At 47.5% G+C, this 21,136-nt stretch overlaps 1 protein-coding gene across 1 annotated transcript in view; it reads right to left on the minus strand.

Annotated features, from left to right (window-relative positions):
- Nucleotides 1–10,268: 10,268 nt before the first annotated feature.
- HDAC11 (histone deacetylase 11) overlaps nucleotides 10,269–21,136 on the minus strand; it is a 36,386-nt gene continuing 25,518 nt past the window's right edge. Inside the window, exon 11 of the transcript XR_003572206.1 lies at nucleotides 10,269–10,281. The gene's annotated coding sequence lies outside the window, so the exon portion shown is untranslated. The remainder of the gene's footprint in view (nucleotides 10,282–21,136) is intronic.

A 21,136-nucleotide genomic window follows, 5' to 3' on the forward strand; every position in this document is an offset into this window, starting at 1 on the left:
CAAACAGCTTCCTTTGAAGGCAGCTCAGAGCCATGGAACATTCCCAGTCTGGCTGCTGGGGAGCGGCCAGTTAGTCCTTGGCCAGAGAACTCTGCTGAGGGTTGTGCTGCTGGGCAGGGCTGTCACTGCCTCTCCCTGTGTGCCACCCGCAGCTGGGCCTCAGACACCTCCTCTCTCCACAGGCCCCGCTCTGCACCTGCTCCTGACCAGTCAGACCCCGTGGTCAGGAAGAAGTGGAGCTCTCATCTTACCCCTCCCAACCCATACCTGGCTGAGGTGCCGCAGCTTCAGAAGCTCCTGGGCAAGCTGCCACCCAAACGAGCCCCTCTGACCCTGAGCCCCCTGGTTCTGCACTCCAGCCAGCTCTGAAGGTGGGCCCCCCACCAGGTTGGGTTGGCCCAAATCTTATGAACAAATAAAGAGAGACTGAGCCATCACCGAGTGTCTGGGTGGTCCCACCAGCAAAGCCCCAAGGCCCCAGCCCTGGCTGAGCTCTCTGCCCGGGCACAGCCGTGGATGCCCACGGTGTGGGCAGGCAGGATCCAGGCTGGGGCTCCTGTGACCGGCAGCAGCCAGCTACAGTCTTTGCTTTCCATAGATATGGCAAAATTTAAAAGTATTTTTCATAGAAACGCCCCCTCCCCCCAACAACAACTTAGTGTCCTTCTTTTCTCCAACAGCTCTTTTTACAATTCTGGAAACCATGAACATTCTGACATTTCTTCGATAATAAGTAAAATTGCATTTAATCTTTACTGTAGAAAGCCCTAGTAAGGACCAGTCTGCTGGAGAGCCTCTTATTCTGCAGGAGTTTTGTACCTACTCACAACCAAATAACCTAAAATCTTTCCCCAGATATTTTTCAGGATTTCCGACAAGCTCACCTCTCAGCCTCCAAAGGCAAGCTTTGAGCACAGTGGGCTGTGGGAAGCTCTTGAAGTCACAATCTTTGTTTACTTCTGGAAGAACTCCCCCTCTTCTAGAGGGTTGCTCTCAGCTCCCTGCCACCTCCTGCCCTCCCAGCCTGTCCCGAGTGGTCCCCACTCCTCCCGCTCTCTCAGTCCCTGGCTCTTCTCCCCATGGAACTGCTGGAGAACACATTACCTCTGCAAAACCAGCTCAGCAGGATTTAAGCTTTATCCCCTTGTTTACATTAGCTTGTTGGTTTCTCTAAACACAAGTTTAGCTTTTGAGTGACAAATTTCACCTGGCAGAAGAACTGATGCTCTGTTTCTCATGTAGGCTAAACTCCCATTGACTTTATAGCTGTCTGGCCAGCTTAAGGCCTGGAAAACCATTTAATGGAGCCATTTAATACTAAAATGGCCCAATATATGTATGAAAAGGAGCTTGTTTAAATGTTGGAGCCCATTAGAGCATGCCTTTAATTAGTCAGTGGCACATCTGTCTCCCTCCCACCTCTCCCCCCATGAATGCCCAACAGCATGTTTAACAGTTCTTTTCCCCAGAAACTGAACTGCCCCATTTCACTCTGGGGGGAAAAAAAAAATCAAATCAAATTAAATGTTCTTTGTTCTCATCATCGTCAGGATGAGGTGCTTAATAAATTACATGAACAACTCAGACTGTGGAGCTTCTTCCTCAGACTGCTTTATCGTGAGGTGAAAGAGTGGAAGTGCTGCAATCTTTAAAATCAGTTGGATGCAATCGTAGCTCTGGAGTCAAGAACAGCAGTACAAGAACTTCAGGGACCAGGCCTAACCTGCCCCCAGTGTCTGCCTGGAGTAAACTGCTCCAAGCCATCTCCCACCTGCAGGCGGGAGAGGGGCTCTGGCTGCAGGACACCCATCCCTCTCAGGACTAACACTATCGTCCTGCATTAGGATTGGGTTTGGATGGAGACCAGAAATAATATCTGGCAAAAGGGAAACAAGACAGAAAGGTCCCTGGAGTCCCTGGGCAGGCTGGACAAGGTCAGGACAGGGGGCACCCAGAAGGGCTGCCCACCCCAGAGCTCTTTGGAGCTCACTGTGCTCGGGGCTGGAGTGAGTCCAGAGCTCAAGATTTCTTCCGAAACTGCAGCAGTGAACACAATAAAATAAAGCAAATACCGTTCAGCTCTCAGGAACAGGTCAAACCCAGCCAGCCCATAGCCCTGCTGCTCTGCCACTGTCCTGCTCCATCCCAGCTGCACTCGCTGTGCTCTAAATTTAGAGTAAACTGCCCTTACTTTCTGTCAGGTGTGTTGGGGTGACGAGAGCAAAGCTCTCAGAAGACAATCAGTGTCAGCAGACAGCACTCCCCCAGCTCCACAGAGCAAACACAGACCTGGGCCTGCAAGATAACCTTCAGATATTTTGGGACTACAGACTTGCCGCCCTGAGGGCAGGAAGAGAAGCCCAGGGACATGATGTCTCGTTTTATCAAAGTGCTTCGGATGGGGATGAGGAAACCACAGTCTTTATAGCTAAAGCTCCCCTGCCATTCAAGGACTGGAGCTTTCTCTTTGTTCTTCTGGCATTTGCCTTACACTGGACAAGACCAGAGGGATCGAATTTATGAGGTATCTTCAGTAACTGAGCTGAGGGGTACAGGAATATCTGTGTTAACTTCTCAGCTGTGCCCTCATCAATGCCCATGCACAGTTCCAGCTTTGCCTACCTGACCAAAAGAGGTTGTGTGCTTTAGGAAACTACATAAGTTTTTTTTTTTTTTCTTTTTTTCCTTAATTACTTTTTAGCAATTCTAAAAGGGAAATTAGTATTTTAAAGTTAAAAGCCTTTCTGACTGTGACAGAGATCAGAAAATCTCCCCTGACATGTAGAAAACCAGAAGTGGCTTCAGGTTGTGCCAACGGAGGTTTAGACTGGGCACGAGGAAGATTTTTTTCGTAGAAAGGGCTGTCCAGCCCTGGCACAGGCTGTCCAGGGCAGTGGAGGAGTCACCATCCCTGGAAGTATCCAAAAGACACGTAGATGTGGCACCTGGAGACCTGGTTTAGTGGTGAACATGGTGATGATGCTGTGTTGACAGTTGGACTGAGTGAGCTTAAAGGGATTTTCCAACCTCAACAATTCTGTCATTCTGAGTATGAAGAAACGAGCAAAATGCCAAGATAAAAAGACTTTTCTGTAGAAAATGGTTCCCCTTGTTTCCTAAAAGCTGAACCATCCCCTAAACCCCACAAAACCAAACAAAAAACAGCCTGCTGACCTTCTCTCCCAGCAGCAGGACCTGCTGAGCTCCGAGATCCCTCTTTGTCCTTCAGAGCATCCCCCAGCCTGGATCTCCAACACTCAGCGGGCTCGGGGGTCCCGTGTGAGTCATGAAAACAAACAACAAGGTGCCTGCAATGAATTCTGTGCAAGCGCTGCTGGTGCAGCAGCAGTTACTGAGGACACAAGTCAGGGCACATTTCATGCTTGTCTTTACAGCTGCTGCGCCTCGGCTGCTCCTCCCGAGCCTCCCGCTCTCGGAAAGCAGCACCAGCGTTCCAGAAACAGAAATACAGGGAATGCAATGTGGCATGAGAGGGGAAACAGAGGTCAGCTTTTCGGTGCTGCATACCTCTGCCTTAAATTCCTCACATATTACTGTTGCTTAAAAACCCTTCCAAGCCTTTTCCCACTTGGAGGCAAAAGAACAAAACTAGATGCAACACCTCAGATGGGACAGGGAGAAAGAGCAACCATGTTGTCCCCCCAGAGAACAAACAAAATGCTGTTGCTGATGAACTTGGGAAGAACTGCGAGGTTCAGATTTCCTGCCAGAGTTTCATGTCGCTCATCCTGCCAGAGTCAAAGTATTTCTTTAATAAAAACCAAAACCCAGGCACTCTGATAAAAACCTGGTTTCAGTTGTGACCAAGGTAAATGCAGACATGGAACAAAAAACAGTGTTGTAGTTGGACTCAGCCGTGCAGCCAAATCACCTGAAAGCAAATCCCTTGCAGTTATTGTAGGCACTTGAAAATGTGTCTGTTAACTTTGAAATGAATAATGAAAAATGTCTCTTTTCCTAAAAGGACAGTTATATTGTTGTGTAATAAAGAGCAGACGTCAAAAAAGGATTTCAAAGACCCAAGAACAAACCTTAGCAAAATGTCACCAGGGCTGCTCTTGCTCACTTTGCCAGAGCTGCTCCAGCCTCCCTTGCAAACGGGACACTACACGTGTTGACACTTGGCTTTAATTTGGGAGCACGGTCCCTTGGGAGCTCCGTCCTGTGCAGCCAGCCCAGCCCAGCCATGTCCTGAGCTGGAAATCTCTTCCCAGCAGCAGGGAATTTCCTTAGTGCACTGGCAGCAAAGGGCCAGTCCCTCTGAGGGGGCCTGGCAGGCCAGATGTGCAGGGAAGCTCAGCCCGAAGCATCCAGGGTGAGGCACAGCCGAGCAGGGCAGCGATGGGGACAGCGGCCATCCGGCTGTCCCAGCTCTGCTCCTCCTCATCCTCCCCCTCCAGGGGCCAGGGCAGGAGCCAGGACTCTCCCAGGAAGAGCTGGATCCTCGGTGGATGTATCCCAGAAGGCTGGATTTGGCTGCAGGGAGTGTCCAGTTCACACCACTGAGCAACCAGTTTGTTTCTGAGAGGGTTTAAACCGCAGAGCTGAGTTCGAGTTTCACGAACAATTTTATTAGAGGGCAGAACTGCAGCCAGCTGTTTATCTGCTGTCTGGCCTAAGTGCTGATAAAGACTTGGCTGAAATTTCTCTAATCTGCCATTAATAACTGCAATTTATGACAGTCTCAAGGAAAGACATGACCAGTGCTGGCTCCACTAATGCTGCGCTCGGCGCAGGCCAGGATTTAGTCTGTACAGAGACAGGACTTAATTCATGTCTTTGTCCCTAAATGCTGGTGATTTAGGTCAGGCCCAAGGCAAAAGACGATGTAACTCTAAAGGCTCCATGGCCAGGCTTTGCTAATATGAGCTCAGCTGCTTTAATACAACCCCAGTACCCTACTTTATAATCCCAGGGACCCATCTAAAGGCAACTTTGGCTGCAGTAACCACACTCCAGTCAGAGTGATAAGCCCTGAACCTGACATGATGGATGCACAAGCTTCACTTTACACCCCAGAAGCGCAGCAGGACCGAGCACAGCTCATAAACACCGTCCAGGACTGGAGGCATCGAGATCAGAGACAGAGAAAACCTATTACACTGGGTAGTCCAGGACCCTGCTCTGCTCTCCCCTCAGTCCTCTTTTTTTGGCTCCCTTTCAGCACCCTGTGAGCTGGCACAGACTGGTCTTGTCTCTGCCCAAAGCTCAGCCCAGGCCAGCGCACAGCTCCAGATGGGGGGTTTGGTGCTGAGCACCCCAGTGCAGGCTCTGTAAGGACAAACAGCACGTGCCAGCTGACCAAAAATAAACACCCAGCAGGGAACTTCGGTCTCCATTCATGGTGCCGCATCTGAACAGAATTAACTCAAGGAAACCAGTTTATTATTTGACAAATTCTGTCATATTTAAACCCACTTTAACATAAAGGTGATGCCCAGGCACAGGTTGCCCAGAGAAGCTGTGGCTGCCCCATCCCTGGGAGTGTCCAAGGCCAGGTTGGACGGGGCTTGGAGCACCCTGGGCTGGTGGAAGGTGTCCCTGCCCATGGCAGGGCTGGAATGGGATGGGCTTTAAGGTCCCTTCCAACCCAACCCAAGCTGTGATCCTATATTCCACTGCTTATAATAGATTTAAAAATCACACTTACCATTAATGGAATGTCCACAAACCTGATCCTTACAGAAGCTCTGCATATTAAAAGGAACCTACATTTAAATGTACATACACTTTATAATTCCAATTCAACCTCTGAAAAATTCCAAGGCCCTCTCTGCAAGCCAAAGGACATTTCTTTTCAAGATCTGTGATGAATGAGATCCAGACCCAGGACTGTTTCATAAAGAATCATCCATGCCAAAATCTTCATCCAAAGAAAAATTCCAGGAACAATTATGAGAGTTCTGAATATCAAAGGATAAATCACTTTAAAAGTACCTGTCAGAAGATATTAAAAAGCAGGCATCTAAAATAATTTCTAAAATATTACTAAATGAGTGATTTTTGGATTATCTTTTTAGTATTTAATATAACCTGTGATTTAGTGCTAAAAGATTCCAATGAGTTTACTCATTTTAACATGGAATTTAATCATCAGAGTTTAATTCCTCTACATAATCTGACCCTGCAACAGGGTGAGATTCAAAGGGGACAGTGCAAACAACAGCAAACGCTGCAGAATTTCACTGAAAAACATCTTAAAACTCATCTGGGCTCTTTCCTCTCTCTGTCCCCACCTCTTCTGAACTTCTCCAACCCTCCCAATCAGACAGAACCAAAAATTCTTGGCCTCAGAGGTTACACCACGGCTCAAATTTGGCTCCAGGTATGAAGTTGTTCAGAGCAAATTTCCTCTGTCAGCTCTTGCCAAAAGACCCGGTGCAGGTGCCCTGCCTGGTCTGTCCAGCCTGCCCCTGCATCCCTTCAGCTGCTGGGATCCCTATGGGTGCCCAAACATTCCCAAGGGATGTGGGAGCAGGGGAGAGCTGAGCTCCACCAGTGCAGACGGAGTATTTTGGAACTGGGGTGAGGGTGGCAGGGCCAAGGGAGGGGTGGTAGAGGTGGACCCTGCTTACAGCCACTAAGGAGAGATGGATTTGGCCTCTTCTGAGCCCAAGACAAAACCTGAGTGTGCAGGGGGTGACAGATCCCACCTGGTGCATCTGCTGAGCTCCAAGGAAGGTGCTGCTGCCCCGGGGTTCCTGCCAGGCACCTCGGCCCTCACCACTGCCATGCAGGAAAAACATCCAGTGGAAAAGCTGGATGGACCAGAGCCCTGAAGACTCTCCTTGACTGGGCTCTGGATCCCTCAGGTACTGAGGAGTGACCAGGACAACTCTCGGTGGCATCCCAAGCAGAACAGCCCAACTCAACGAGCACTTCTGTGCTAAAAACAATCCTCAGCTGAACTTTGATGTACCTAAAACCACTTCTGTTAACCCTGAGGAGCAGAGATCTTGATGAAAAGGCAGCAAACTGGCACAGGTGTCACAGAGGGTGTGCACTCCCCATCCCCAGAAGCGTCCAAGGCCAGGTTGGAGCCACCTGGGCTAGGGGAAGGTGTCCCTGCCCGTGGCAGGGGGTGGAATGAGAGGAACTTTGAGGTTCCTTCCACCCCAAACCATTCTGAGATTCTGTAAAACATCACAGGGCTGAGCCAGTGACCCAGTGACAGTGTCTGTTTAAAGAACACACAGGATGAGACTCAGGTGACCCACAATGCTCACACATCAAACCACTACAACACTTTATAAAGGGAAAGAGCCTCTCAGACCCCAAACCAGCCCTCCCTGGACCCCCTCCACACTCAGGGCTCCCTGGGAGTGTTATGACCCACCCCAGAGTGGGAGGATAATCCCGGTTTTTGGAAATAAATCCCTTGGGGTGGGTTAGAGTGAGAGGTGTTTGTAAACATATATAGTGGGGTTTATTTCAGAATGAGGTAATAAGGTCTGAAAGGCAAACAGGTCTGTTGCTGTTTTGGGTGTTACCATCTACAGCAATTCAACAATAGTTGAGCATAAAAATAACACTTGAGAAAATGTGTAAGGGAGAGAAAGGGAGAGAAAGGATAAGGGTGGAAAGATATATATACATATATATGATGATAAGAATGGCATGATAAGAAGGATTTGCCTCTTCCCTTATCTGGCAACCCAGTTTGTAGCTTTAGGTGTGCATCTGCACAGCACGGTTGGACCATGATACCCACTTATCTGATCTGAAGGTCCTTTCCCAGTGGGAATATTCAGGAAGGAGGGGCTTTGCTGGGAGAGCAGTTGTTTCTTTGCAGTTTGTAGAAGTCTTTTGGTGATCTTCCAATGATTAAGCCATTAACCATTTCAGTCCCTGACTGAGCTGCACCCCAGGATGGTTGAGGGTGTCCCTTGTCCCCTTTGCTCTGCTCCAGGAGGGTGGCACATCAGCATTTTCCAACTCATCCACTAAACTGAGCTGACCTGGGCCACTTGTCTGTTTGCTTTTGTGGGATCATTTAATAGAATCAGAGAATCAGCCGGGTTGGAAAGGCCCTCTGAGATCATCCAGTCCAACCCTTGATCCAACCCTGCCATGGTTCCCAGCCCATGGCACTGATGCCACATCCAGTCTGTCCTTGAACACCTCCAGGGTTGGGGAATCCACTCCTTCCCTGGGCAGCCCATTCCAATGGCTGAGCACTCTCCCTGGAAAGAATTCCTTCCTCATATCCAACCCAAACCTCTCCTGGCAGAGCTCCAGACCGAGCCCTCTTGTCCTACTGCTGGTTCCTGGGAGAAGAGACCAACCCCCACCTGGCTCCCCTTCCTGTCAGGGAGTTGCAGAGAGTGCTGAGGTCACCCCTGAGCCTCCTCCTCTCCAGGCTAAACAACCCCAGCTCCCTCAGCCTCTCCTCACAGCACTTGTGCTCCAGTCCCTTCCCCAGCCTCGTTGCTCTTCCCTGGACCTGCTCCAGTCCCTCCATGTCCCTCCTGACCTGAGGGGCCCAATTTCATTGTTTTTCTTCTAATTTCGTGCCCATATGCAGAGCCTGTTGAACACAAGCTTGAGGCTGTTTTCATCCCAGGTTTAACTGGAGTTTGCTGGGCTCAGGTTGCCTCTCCTTGCATTACTGCACGTAATGAGAGCAGAGACAGCCCTGAACGTTACTCAGGCTGCACAGAGACTGCAGTGGCAGCTGGGGAGCTGTGCTGGCTCGGGCTGTCAGCAGCATCCCCAGAGAGAGGAGCCAGCCCGAGCTCCCAACACAAATAACTGTTTGCATGTGCAGACAGGCCCGGCAGGCACAGCCCGAGGTGAGTGCAGCCCTCAGCACAAAGCACCTGCACAGAGGAGGGTTTGCTGCAGTCCTTCAGGAAGCTTTAAAGACAAACCCAAATGCTCCCCTAATAATGTGAACACAAACCAATTTACATTTATCATTTATTCTGTAATTAATTTGGGGCTCCAGCTGTATCAAAGTGATCAAACTCTCTAGATTTCCATGCACTAACAACCATCAACTCCCCATTCCTAACATTCCCCTTTTCCACTCTGAGCTCCCCCTGTTTTTACCAGAAGCTTTAGGGCCACAAATCTCAGGTATCCATCAGTCAAAACTATGTTTCCCATCTGGCTCTTTTGGTCAAACTCAAGCCCAAGGAGACCTTTGCACCAACACAAGCCTAAAAACACCAGAAAACTTGCTCAGTGCACAAGAGAGGAAATCACCACAATTACAACAACAGAAATTAATAAAGCTGTTGTGCCTCTGTCAGTGAAATAATGCTTGCTGGCAGCATTCAGCAGAGACAGCTGCATGGACATCTTCTGACTAAAGCACAGAAGGGCTTCCCAGGAGTGCAAACTGGGCCAGTTTTTATCGTCCAGGTACAGACCCTGCCAGTGGCGTTGATGAGGGTCCAGACATTTGGACTGACAGTTCTCTTTGCACTCTTTTTCAGGTTCCAGGAGGTTCTTTCCAACTGCAGTATTAACACAACAATACCCCATTTTCCACATCCAAGGGGATTTGGGCTGTGTTTATGGGGAGCAGACACCTGCACTCATCAGGGCAGGAGCTGCTGAAAAGCAGCAAGAGGTGTTGCAGATGAAAGCACGTGGGGATTGACACCGCATAGGAGCTGAGTGATGGAGACTTCCAGACTGTGCCATCTCTTCATGGCTTTAGCTCCACTTTACCAAAGCTGATTCACTCTGACACACCTCAGTGATTCTCAGGGACTCAACAGAGCCAGTTCTGTAACTCAACCCAGCAAAGTCCCTCTCCCATCTGCAGGGTGAGATGCACCAGGTACAAGCAATCAACAGCTCTTGGGTGGAACACATCTCTCTGATTCAGGAGGGACGACTTCCCAGTGCAGTAAGTTCATGATGCAATGGGACTGAGCTGTGGGATTTAACACAAGAATAATTACTGCCCTACTCAGGTATTCCTCAAGGTTACAGCAGCTCTGTGAATGTAATCACAGTACTTACAAGTCTACACATTTGTGCTGCACACAGAGCTTAAATTCCTGCTCCACCCTGGGACTGGGTCACAGCCAGCACTCGGATCAGTGACAGCAGCAGCAAATTCCACCCATTTATCCTGGAGCATCTCCATATTCCCCTGTTTGGATCTGACTACAGAAAACTGTGGCTTTATGGACTGCCTGCTTTTGAAGTGCTTCTGAGACAAAGACAGAAGAAGAATTGTGCCCTCCTGCTTGCCTTTCCAGGGCAAGAGAAGCTCTGCCTCCCACACAAGAGTCTCTTGGTGGCCTCCCCGTCCTGCCACAGCCAGAGCACAGGAGCAGCACCAGACCATCAGCCCAGCTCTGCCAGCACCAGTCTGCACTGCTGACAATCCCAGATGGAGAAAGGCAGGTGTATTTGCCCCTCCACCTCAGCCAGCTGCCCTCTGCCTCCCCTGGAGCTGCTCACGGGTCATGTGTGGGATCAGGACACCCTGGACAGGTCCTGTCTGAGCGCTGCAGAGGAAAGGCCAAAGCTTAACAAGCCCAAAAGGAAAAATAAATCTGAGCCTAACAGGTCACAGGATCCCAGAATCTGCTGAGTTGGAAGGGACCCACAGGGATCATCCAGTCCAACTCCTGGCCCTGCCCAGACACCCCAACAACCCTGTTCTGTCCTTGAGTGTTGTCTCTGAGCTCTGGCAGCCTTGGGGCTGTGCCCACTGCCCTGGGGAGCCTGTTCAGTGCCAACCACCCTCTGGGGGAAGAACCTTTGGCTGAGATCCACCCTGAGCCTGCCCTGACACAGCTCCAGCCATTCCCTGGGGGCTGTCCCTGCTCACAGAGCAGAGATGGAGCTGCCCATCCTGAGGAAGCTCCAGAGGTCTCCCCTCAGGCTCCTCCTGTCCAGCTGAACACACCAAGTGCCCTCAGCCACTCCTCGTGTGGTTTCCCATCGAGGCCATTCCCCCAGCCAGTGCTCAGCTCTGAACATTCCAGGGTTTTCCCTCCAGACCCTGAGCCAGGAGCTCGGGGGTCGCTGTCAGCTGGAGAAGGGCAGCACAGCTCCAGCAGAACATCAGCACCTGCCAGCACTGGGGATGGTTACAGGGCCAAACCAACATCCCACCCAGCACGAGGCAACAGAAACACAACCCCTGTCACTTGCACTGTGATTAATTTCCCCGATAATAACGAGGCAGTGGCCTCTAGTGGTTAAAGGCCCAGCAGGTCCCTCTGCAGGGAACTCCTCGTGGCCTTTGGCTTCTCCCCTCTTGGAGCTCCATAAAGCCACCGAGGGGCTCATCATGCACTAAATAAGCCCAGGGTGCTCAAATGTTTTCAGACACCTGGGCCCCAGCCAGCACACACTCATGCCCCTCTTGCAAGGTTAGAACTTTTTATTTCCTAAGTCACAAAGACCCAGGGTTGTAAGGACAGAACAGCCAGGGTGTGGAAAAGGCCATGGTCAACCCTTCACCTTGTGGAGAAGCTGCTGGGAGAGGCCCATGATGTGGAATATTCTAGCTCTGCTTCCCAAATGTCTCTTTAAATTAAAGGACATCAAGCTACTCTCTGTGAAGACTCCTGAAATCAGCTCAAATCGTGCTCATCCTAAAACAAAGGGGGTCCAGGGGATCCAGCACATCACAGGATCATACATATGGAGTACTCTGAGACTCTATGGAACATCAGTGCCCTGCTTTACTATAAATTACTGTATTATCAATGTCTTTGGGCTGGGTTGGGAAACAAAGGAAGAGTTTTTTGGTTCCACATGCAAATCACACTGTTCTGAACAACTTAATCGAGAGTGCCAAAGCCAAGAAAGGTCTGTGAGACTCGAGCTCTGCTGCCAGCTTAGCCCAGAGCACAGGGGCACTGCAGATCTGGGAGCCACTGAAGCTTTCTGGCTTTTCCCCAGAAAAGGGACAGTCCACAGGACCAGCTCAACACAGTTCTTAAAAACAAGTTCTTACAAAGATTCCAGATACTGAATTAAGCCATTATCATCAGGTTCCCAATTAGAGTGGCCACGACAGCATGACCAGCTCAGGGATTTGAAAGATCTCCGCTAGACAATGTTTTGACTAATGCCAAGTGCACTTCTCAAAGTACAGCTCATTTCTGCCCAGGTTCAAGTGACTGGATCCTGGACACATTACCCCAGGTGAGGGTGATTAAAAATGCTGTAATTAATAGAATTAGACCAGATGAATACTCAGTGTAACTAAACTCATCCAAGGCATGTAACCCACAGTAAAACAAGAGCATGTAACACAAATACTGTCTGAAACCAGAAGGGATGGAAATTATTTTAATCAGAGCTCTCTACTAAGAGAATGTCATCCAGCACATACATATATATATATAAAATACTCTCAGCTCATTGCAAAGCTGGTGGATTTCCAAGCAATAAGGATTGGGATACATGGGGACATGTTATAGGAAACTTGATGAAATGCTAGAGCTGAGAGAAAATCTTCTGACCTAGTGGGAGTCCTGGAATTTCTCAGAGCATTGCATATTTCTGCTGCATTTCAGCCAAAAGCAGCAGGCCAGCCTTCAACATTAAACGTTTCTCCAGAGCACTTGCAGCCTCTGCAGTGGAGACAGAAAGCCTAATCACATTTTAATTGAGCCAAATCAGACTTCCAAATTCAACAGCGTTCAAGAGATATTTCCTCCAATTAAAACATGAAACCACTGGGCCCTTCTGCATGAGCAAGGAGCTCAGAAAATACAGACTGGAGGGTTTAAATGTGACCATCTGACGGGGTGCCCATAAAGAGCCTCCCTGGCAGTGCCTGCTCTGCAGGGCACTGGGTTTTCCCACTCCAGGATTATGCAACCTCCCAGGACAGCTGGGATTCCCATTAGCTGGTTGTAAACACTGGTCATCTTTCCCACTGCCCTGTTTTTTCAGACTCTTCCCTGTGGGGAGAGGCTGAATGAGGCTGGTGCTGAGATTGCCACGGGGCCAGGGAGGAGATTTGCTGGAAACAAGCAGGGCCACACAGTTATGTTTACATGATGAGATGGACCTAGAAAGGGCTCCTGAAAAGACTGACACTTGTTAAACTGAGACCTTGTGGGGTTTTCACTGCAGAGCACTTGACCTGTTGTAAATGCAATAAAATTTTAAATAACCTCCTTTTAATCCTACCCCTCTTAGGTCACTGTAGCTGTCCCAACAGACCTGCAGGATCATCCCACAGACTCCTGCCTGCCCCTGCCATAACACAATTTTGACTCCCAGCACGCAGATCACCCCACTGAGCTGAGGAACGAGGATCACTGGTGGGAACAGGTTTTAAAGTGGGACACTAGAAACCTGCCATTGTGCAAGGGATGGTTGAGTTCCAGTCTGATTGAAGCAGATGTGCTGTTTCCAGTGGCCCACTGTGTGAAACCAGTCCTGTTTTAACCCCTGGCAGAGTCGCTGCCAGCACGTTTCTGTGCAAGGTGAGGTTGGAAAATATGAACCTCACACATCTCAAGGCCAGGCTGGACGGGGGCTTGGAGCAACCTGGGGGTGGTGGAAGGTGTCCCTGCCCGTGGCAGGGGGTGGCCCTTGGATGGGTTTTCGGGTTTCTTCCAACCCAAACCAGTCTGGGAGTCTGTGATTTCAAAAACCATGCACTGTCCAACAGCTCAAATGCAGGGACAATGATGACACACCCCCTCAATTCTCTCTGTTACCTGAAGGAACGAGCATGGGTTTGTCTAAGACCGAGTCGTGTTTATAAGTGGTCTGAAAATGCAGTGACCACAAACCCAATTCAGATTCTGATAATTTTGTGATAAATTTGATAAATGCTTTTATCTCCTACTCTAGGCCTCTTTTCCTCTCATTCTTTTCCTTTAAAAAGAGGAAAATAGGCAATTCTCCACTCAGTGAATAATGTCCTTGTGAGCAGCAGGTGCTTCTAAGACACCCAACTTTGCACTCCACTGCTTTGACAAAAGCTGAGAGGGAAATCATTTCCCTGATCATCATATGACCAAGTTTAAAGGAAATCTATCATGTGGTTGGAGCCAAGCATTGCTATTTCCTCCATGAAAATGGAAACATTAAATCATACATTTTTCTTGCATACCACATTTTGAGAGGTCTGCATTCTCTCACGTCTCAGGCTCAAATGTTCCCAACAACTAAAGCTGGATATAAAAGCATTCAACCCTTGAAGCACTCCCACCTCCAGCAACCCAAAAGACACCTCAGTTCTCCTTGTAGCCTTGTTAATCCAATATAAATAACTTGGGCTGTTCACTGGAGGTTTCTTCTCTCAGTGTGCTCATTTCACTGTTGGCCTTGGCAGAGATGTCCAGGTTTAGAATGAAAGATAGCAAAGAGCTGACAAACCTTAAATCCCAGCACTGCAGAATCCTGTTAGGTAACAGATGGAAAGGATAATTAGCCCACAACTCAACCATCACATGCTTCATTAGGAGCCCTATTCCTGTCACACACACACACATTCTCTCCCAGATTTTATCTCCAGGACAATACAGGCCATTGTTTACCTTGAGCTGGTAAAAACCAAGGCAAGCTCAGGAGATCTGCAGAGGGAACAAGCCTATATTCTTCTCTCTTTCCAGCTGTAAGGTGGTCTGGGATTGCTGTGTCCAGGAGTTTCCTCATCAGCCTCTCTGCTAGGAGGAGTTTTACAGTCCTTGGTGGCAGGAGAAACTTAAACAGTTATCACGTAGTAGAATAAACACATGGACACAAACAGAGACCAGCAGCAATGGCAGCTTCCTCTTCACCTTCCATGCAGTCAAAACTTGGCCAGAGGTCTCTCTACCCCTGCTTATGGTCATAAGGAAACACTGAGAGAGACTTGGGTATCTGCTCCACAGCCCTGCACTTCCTGAGGGAACACTCCAAGGAAATGTCAATAGGTGAAACAGCTTTTAAACTGACATGGTTTGTTGAAATGCATTCATTATTTGCACAGGTCAGACCAGTTTTCCTCTAGAAACCTCTGGAAAAACAATAAATGTTATTTTCTAGGATTTGTGGCCTCCCCCTCCCTCGATGAGTTATTTATTGGTAGGACAAACCCTCACCAGCTGTCAGGCTCCAGCTCCTCAGTCCCACGTCTGTGTAATTTTTAGGATATTCTATAAGGGTGCTCATATTTACACTGTGTTTATAAACAGCTCAAGATTAATAACTGCACCTCCTGAAAGCACTGTGCACTGGTTTATCCACTGACACACAGATTATTGCAGCACAGGAACCCAATCAAAGCCCAGAACACCAGCTATCTGTAACACAGGAACTTTCAGGGAGGAAATTCCACTCACAGTATTCTTTCATTAATGGATTAAGTCACCAAAAATTACCTGGCTTCTGATTCCGACACAGGAATTGCATTTTCCCCTCTCCCACTTGAAAACCACCCCTACAAAGTGCAGAGGAAAAGCAAACCATTCCCAGGGAAGCAGGGGGAGGATCGTTATGAAAGCAGCATTTTTTTTTTTTTTCAGACCTACAGTTTTATTCTCAATGGAATTCTTCCAAACAGCCAAAGGAAGAACTGAGCCAGCCCTTATGATTTGCAAAAATCTTTTCCACCTCCTTTTCAGATGAACTACAGAACAGCTACAGCCAAGGAAGAAAACAGAGGAGCACAACCAGGGCCCTAAATATCAGATACACCAGGAGTCCAGTTTGGCCAACCCCAACTGCTGCCAGCAATGGAAGGGAAACATCAAAACCAAACAGAAAATAAAACGTTTCTAAGCCATTTGAACAATCAATTTCAAGTCCAGAACCACAGACCATGCTGAGCTGGAAGGGACCCCCAAGGACCACCCAGTCCAGCTCCTGGCCCTGCACAGGCACCCCAACAATCCCACTATGAATTTTTGTTTCCCCCCTCAGTGGTGAAAACTAAATCAAACCCAACCCTCTAAACACTGCCCTTGCAGCAGAAATGCACCATCAACAGGCCCACCTTTGGCAGTGCTGACCTGGACAATCCTGTATGGCTTCAGTGTCCACATCCCAGCTCAAATATTCCTTGTCCTTAGCTGGGAAAGGACTGTAAAGCTTACAAGCTGCATTTATTAACAACAACTATAATCTCTTGCCTCCTCCACGTTTTTTTTTTTTTTTGGTAATAAAATTTAAACCTTAAATAGACCTTAAAGAAACATTACATTTAGACCTTAATAACGGATCATTCAGGTAACATGTAGTTATTTGGCTTAGACTACCTTAGGTGGGGCCTAAGTAAGGCTTGCTCATCCCTAGGGACAATTCAAAGGTTAGTCCTTGGCTTTTCCTGCACCCTCAAAATGTTTCTTTTCCATTTCCTCAAGTTCCTTGCTCCAGAGGGTGAAAGGGAGGCAGCCTGTGCAATTCCCTGCTTGTGAACAACATGGGAACAGCCAGGCTGCAACACAGGAATGCCTGAATCTCACTGCAGCATTTGGGAAAAATCAGCCCTACCGTTTTCCTGAGGAGGAATTTCTGAAACCAGATGGCAGTGGCTGTGAGTGGAGTTTATTGCATTTTCATGTGGTGACTCAGCTTTGTTTCTCAAGCTGTGGAGACCCATTACATCAAGAGCCTCAGGTATATAAAAATGAGATGGAATTACTGCAAGTGCAGCGTGAAGAACAGATCCCTGTTCCAGCCTGTTAACCTTCAGACATCCGTATTTACCTTCCTGAGGTCAAAACAAGGTAAAAAACCTTTTGAATTCTCCAAGTTGTTCTCAGGCCAGCCCTGCCAGCCCCTCGTGTGCAGCTGCCCAGCCCTGCTGCTGCCACTCCAGGATTCCCTGGAATCCCAAAGGTGGCAGGGAAGGCTCCACATCCACCTCTCCCAGCCCAGCTTTGCTCCTGGGGTGGGCAGAGCAACAGCAGGCAGGAGGAACAGCAATTTGCACACACAAAACAAGCAGGGAGAGATGAAAAGGCCACCAGGGATCATGTGTGCTGCCTCCTCCTCCTCCACAACCGAGAATTTCTTTATAGAAATTGTTATATATTTACCTTAATTTTACATGCATTAATTTGATAGTGAGGCTACCTAGCCTTTCTTTTCCTTCCCCCTCAGTGTATCATCTTTCTTTGAACTAGTTTTTCCAGTTAACCAGTGCAAAAATACAGCTCCTATTTCTATTAGCCAAGTGAAATCACCCCAGAGCATTGAGTAACCTCCGGGATTTTTATCACAGCACAGGGAAAATTGTCCCCAGCAGCAGCTGAAGCCTCAGGAGTTATATGGAGTTGTGTTCATAGGCACAGCCAGAGACATTTTCAGATTAATTTATCAGCATCTGGCCCTGCATCCAATCACAACAAACAGTGGGAAAGCCTGATGGACCATGGAACCTCCACAGGTTTGATTCAATGTCCAACTCCCCAGAGAGTAAATGAACACAGGCCAGAGAAAATACAAAGCCTGCCTTCAATGCAGCCACTGCACACTGGGCTTCTTTTTCTGCCATGGGGTTAGGGTTTTTTTTTCTGCCATGGGGTTAGGGGTTTTTTTTCTGCCATAAGAGAGTTCTGACTGGGCTGTCTGTAAAATCTGTGCTTAGTTAAGGACTGGGTATAACGTTCATCTCTTGCCCAGAGCAGGGAAAGAGTCAAGTCTGAAACACTGCAGGTGTTCCCTGTTTTATAAGAGCACTAAAAATAAGTCTTCTCTGGGACCTCTCCAAGCTTCCTAACACTGCCAGCAGGAGGGAGAAGAAATCACAAAGCAACTTGGCTTGGGAGACATTGGTTGGCTTTGTCTATCACTTACTGGAGTTAGAGAAGAGTTAATTTACTGTCTTACAACCTGATGTGTTTTAAGTCCATTTACACAAGAAGGAACGGGGTGGGGGGAATCACCTGGGAAGCACATCTGGGGTGATTTCCCCTCCCAAAATGAACACCCAGCTGTTTTCCTACACCTGCCACTCCCAAAGGGCATCTCTGAGACACTGAGTTCACATCCAGAATCAGGGACAGAGAAAGACAGACAAAAAGTGGGCATCATTTGCAGGTTGATGATGCTGCAAACAAGAAAGAATGAAAGCCCAAGTTTGTCTTCTCTCCTTCTCAGACTTTTTTTTGCACACTCTTGCCTGTTTCTACCATCTAAAATAAATAACTCTTTGGTACTTCCACACTAATTCTACACATACTGTGATATCAAGCTCCACTCTGGCTTTACATTCTCCTCACAGGATCTTTCTTGGAGCTGGGAGTGCATTGAATTTCTGTTTGGAGAACTCTGTTCTCTGCTCTCAATAGCTTCAAGTGTATTATTTCACTGCATGCACGAGTAAAAACCCCTCAGAGTTCCTGTAAGACATTTAGCACTGCTAATACAGGCTTGGGGGATTACTTGTTTTAATTAAAAAAGGCTACTTTGAGAGCCAGTGGCCAAGATAAAGAAAATTACCCTCAGGATTCATTTCAGAGACATGGAGGTGAAAGAATCCATCCAGAAAAGGTTCATTTCATCAGTACATCTCTTTGCAGCTTCCAGCAGTGCAAGCACTTCCTCCAGCTGTATTTTAGGAAATTGTTGCAAACTCAATAGAGATAAGGATGGCAACGAGCAGTGTGCTGTGAGAGCTCCCAGCCAGCAGAGACAAGGGATTCCTGAGCTCAGAACCAGATTCCTGGTGTTCAGAGGTGTTCCAATCCAGCTTCCCCAGGTTCCCACTGCTCCCCTGAGCTGCAGCCTGAGCTCAAGCTCTGCTGGGCTGTCCCTGAGCTTATGATGGCACTTTAAAAGGCATCACAATGTTCAAATAGGCACATTTCAGCTCTTCTGGAAGAAGACACTAAATAGGAAGGAGACTCTTTAGAATCACTGAGATGTTGCAGGAGTTCCCCCTGCTCCTCCTGTCCCCAGAGCACCAAGCAGGGCTGGTTCCCATCCTGGCAGGGCTGTGCCTGTCCCTGCAGAGCCAAACGGTGCCATCCTGGAGCTGGGAATGATCCTGCCCCTCAGTTCCCATTCATCTGCACTTGGAGGATCGTGGTGGAATGAAGCCTTGGCAAAGACTGACTCATTCCATTTACAACAGCATCTTGAAACTGGGACCCACCACACGCTCCAGTTTTTGGACAACCCCCACAGAGAAAACCCTCCCAAAAGCTCCGTGTTTTTCCCATACGCATTTACCTTGGGCAAGTCTCTTAACACCTAAAAACCAACCTTTTGGCAACTAAGTGGAATAATACCCTAATTAAACTCTGTGAAGAAGATGAAGGCATGGTGTGTTTTGCCATTGTAACCTTCCAGTGCACACCAAGGGCAGTCACTGTGTCTGCTGCTCAACCACCACCAGATCACAGATGGTCTGAGAGCTCTCAGGCTCTGCTGCCAACACCCAGTTCTCTCTCAAAGACTTATAGAAGATCTCTAAAACTACTGCAGCCTTATCAGAAGCTTAGTTCAGGGTTTAACACCTGTAGCAGTAACATATCAGGAATTACAAGATAGGCAACGACATGTAACTTGGAATTAGAGAGTGACTTTAACCCCTTATGATGACACCTTAAAAACTATTTGGATTCTTGCAAGCTCACTTAAGAAGTCACTTCAAAGAGCCTGCTGAAACACCTTGAGATTCACTGCAGTTTCACTTACATTTTAAGTAAGAAAAATACATCTTCTTGTCTCTTCAAGAAACCGCCAGTCAAAGTTTTTGACAGCCAAGATCCATGTGAAGTGAAAAGAGAAGTCACTCAGCATTGTTCAACATCATTTTAATCTCCACCGAGGGAAAATGATAGAAACATGTTAACACAAACAGAAGATGCTTGGGGGAGAGACCATATGGTGCTATGACAGGTTTAGTTTATAGAAATGTAATTTATAATTTTATAAAAATCATATGAAAGAATAACAACATCTCTCAGTAACGTCAGACAGTATAGAAAAAATAAATCTCAACATTAGTCGTACTCTGATGGTCCTTCTAGTAAGAAATTTAAAAGTGCTTTTTAATCCCAGTGTAGCAACTTAAGCTTAGTGCAATATGTCAAAATCTGGCTTAAAGCAGATATTTATAGCAATTGTGCAGTTCTTACAACTGACAAACCCCATCTAAACATGAACACTAAGTGAGGTAAGTATTATAAATTAGCATTAAACATTCCTGAAATAGCTCAGACAGCAACTCTACTACGAGCAAAATCTTGAGTGCTCCTTCCCAGGAAGGCTCAAACACAGACACGACGTGAAACCTGTAGTACAAATCAGGGAATACTCAGAAGTTATAAAAGCTCTTGCAAAATACACAGTTTAGTACATTTACAACCCACTGCTACAATGGAAAACATACCAACTTAAACAGAGCCAAAGTTTACAAGCAGTGCAGGGGGTTTGCTGGGAATGCACTATTTTGTTCCCAAATCCTCCTAGAAGCTCCATATAAAGCCAGCACACGAAGTTCACGTAGAAATTCCACTGGATTTTTAGATGAACAGTAATAATGAACAATTTGCTTACCAACTATGACTGCAGCTACAAGCACCATTACTCTCTGAGCAGGTGAAAAACACAAGCACTAGCTGGGGAAAAAAAGGATTTCAGCGTACCCATCAATGTTTTATACATGCTAAGTTGGAAATAGTAAGATAATAACCTGTATTTCTACATAGTTTTTGCTGCAAGGCTGCTCAGAACTCTACCATTAGCTTTGATTTGCCTGTGGTTTCTTGACTCTGTGAGTTAAAATGCACACCAAATATTGCCTTTCACGTGCAGGGCTCGTTTAAAGAGAGGCAAACACCAGACTGTTAATGTTGAGCCCTTATGGCTCATTTGCATATAGAGCCAAAGGTGTTTCCTATTCTATTTTTCCAGGTGCTTATGAGTAAGATTTAAGTCACTACCAACAACAGGAATAAGCTATAAATCAATGGCCTTTCCTTCTAACAGGCTATGGCTTCAAAGCCCTCCAACTGCACCGGTTTTTACAGTATTGCACTTAACTTTAGTGTTAAACTGACACTGAAGTCTGCGCAGAACATGTTTTACAACAATATTTCCGTTAAAAAAGCAATAAATAAAATGCAGTATCTAAAAAAACCCAAGAAACTGTGGGTTTAGTCCATATTTCCCCCCCACACACAGACAAAGCTGCACCATCTGAAACAAGGCTGGGACAGTCTTTGGATACCAACTGCAT

Source organism: Empidonax traillii, unplaced genomic scaffold, assembly GCF_003031625.1.
Source record: "Empidonax traillii isolate 1590-97213 ecotype Southwest subspecies unplaced genomic scaffold, ASM303162v1 scaffold356:size572493, whole genome shotgun sequence".
Classification (NCBI taxonomy): domain Eukaryota; kingdom Metazoa; phylum Chordata; class Aves; order Passeriformes; family Tyrannidae; genus Empidonax; species Empidonax traillii.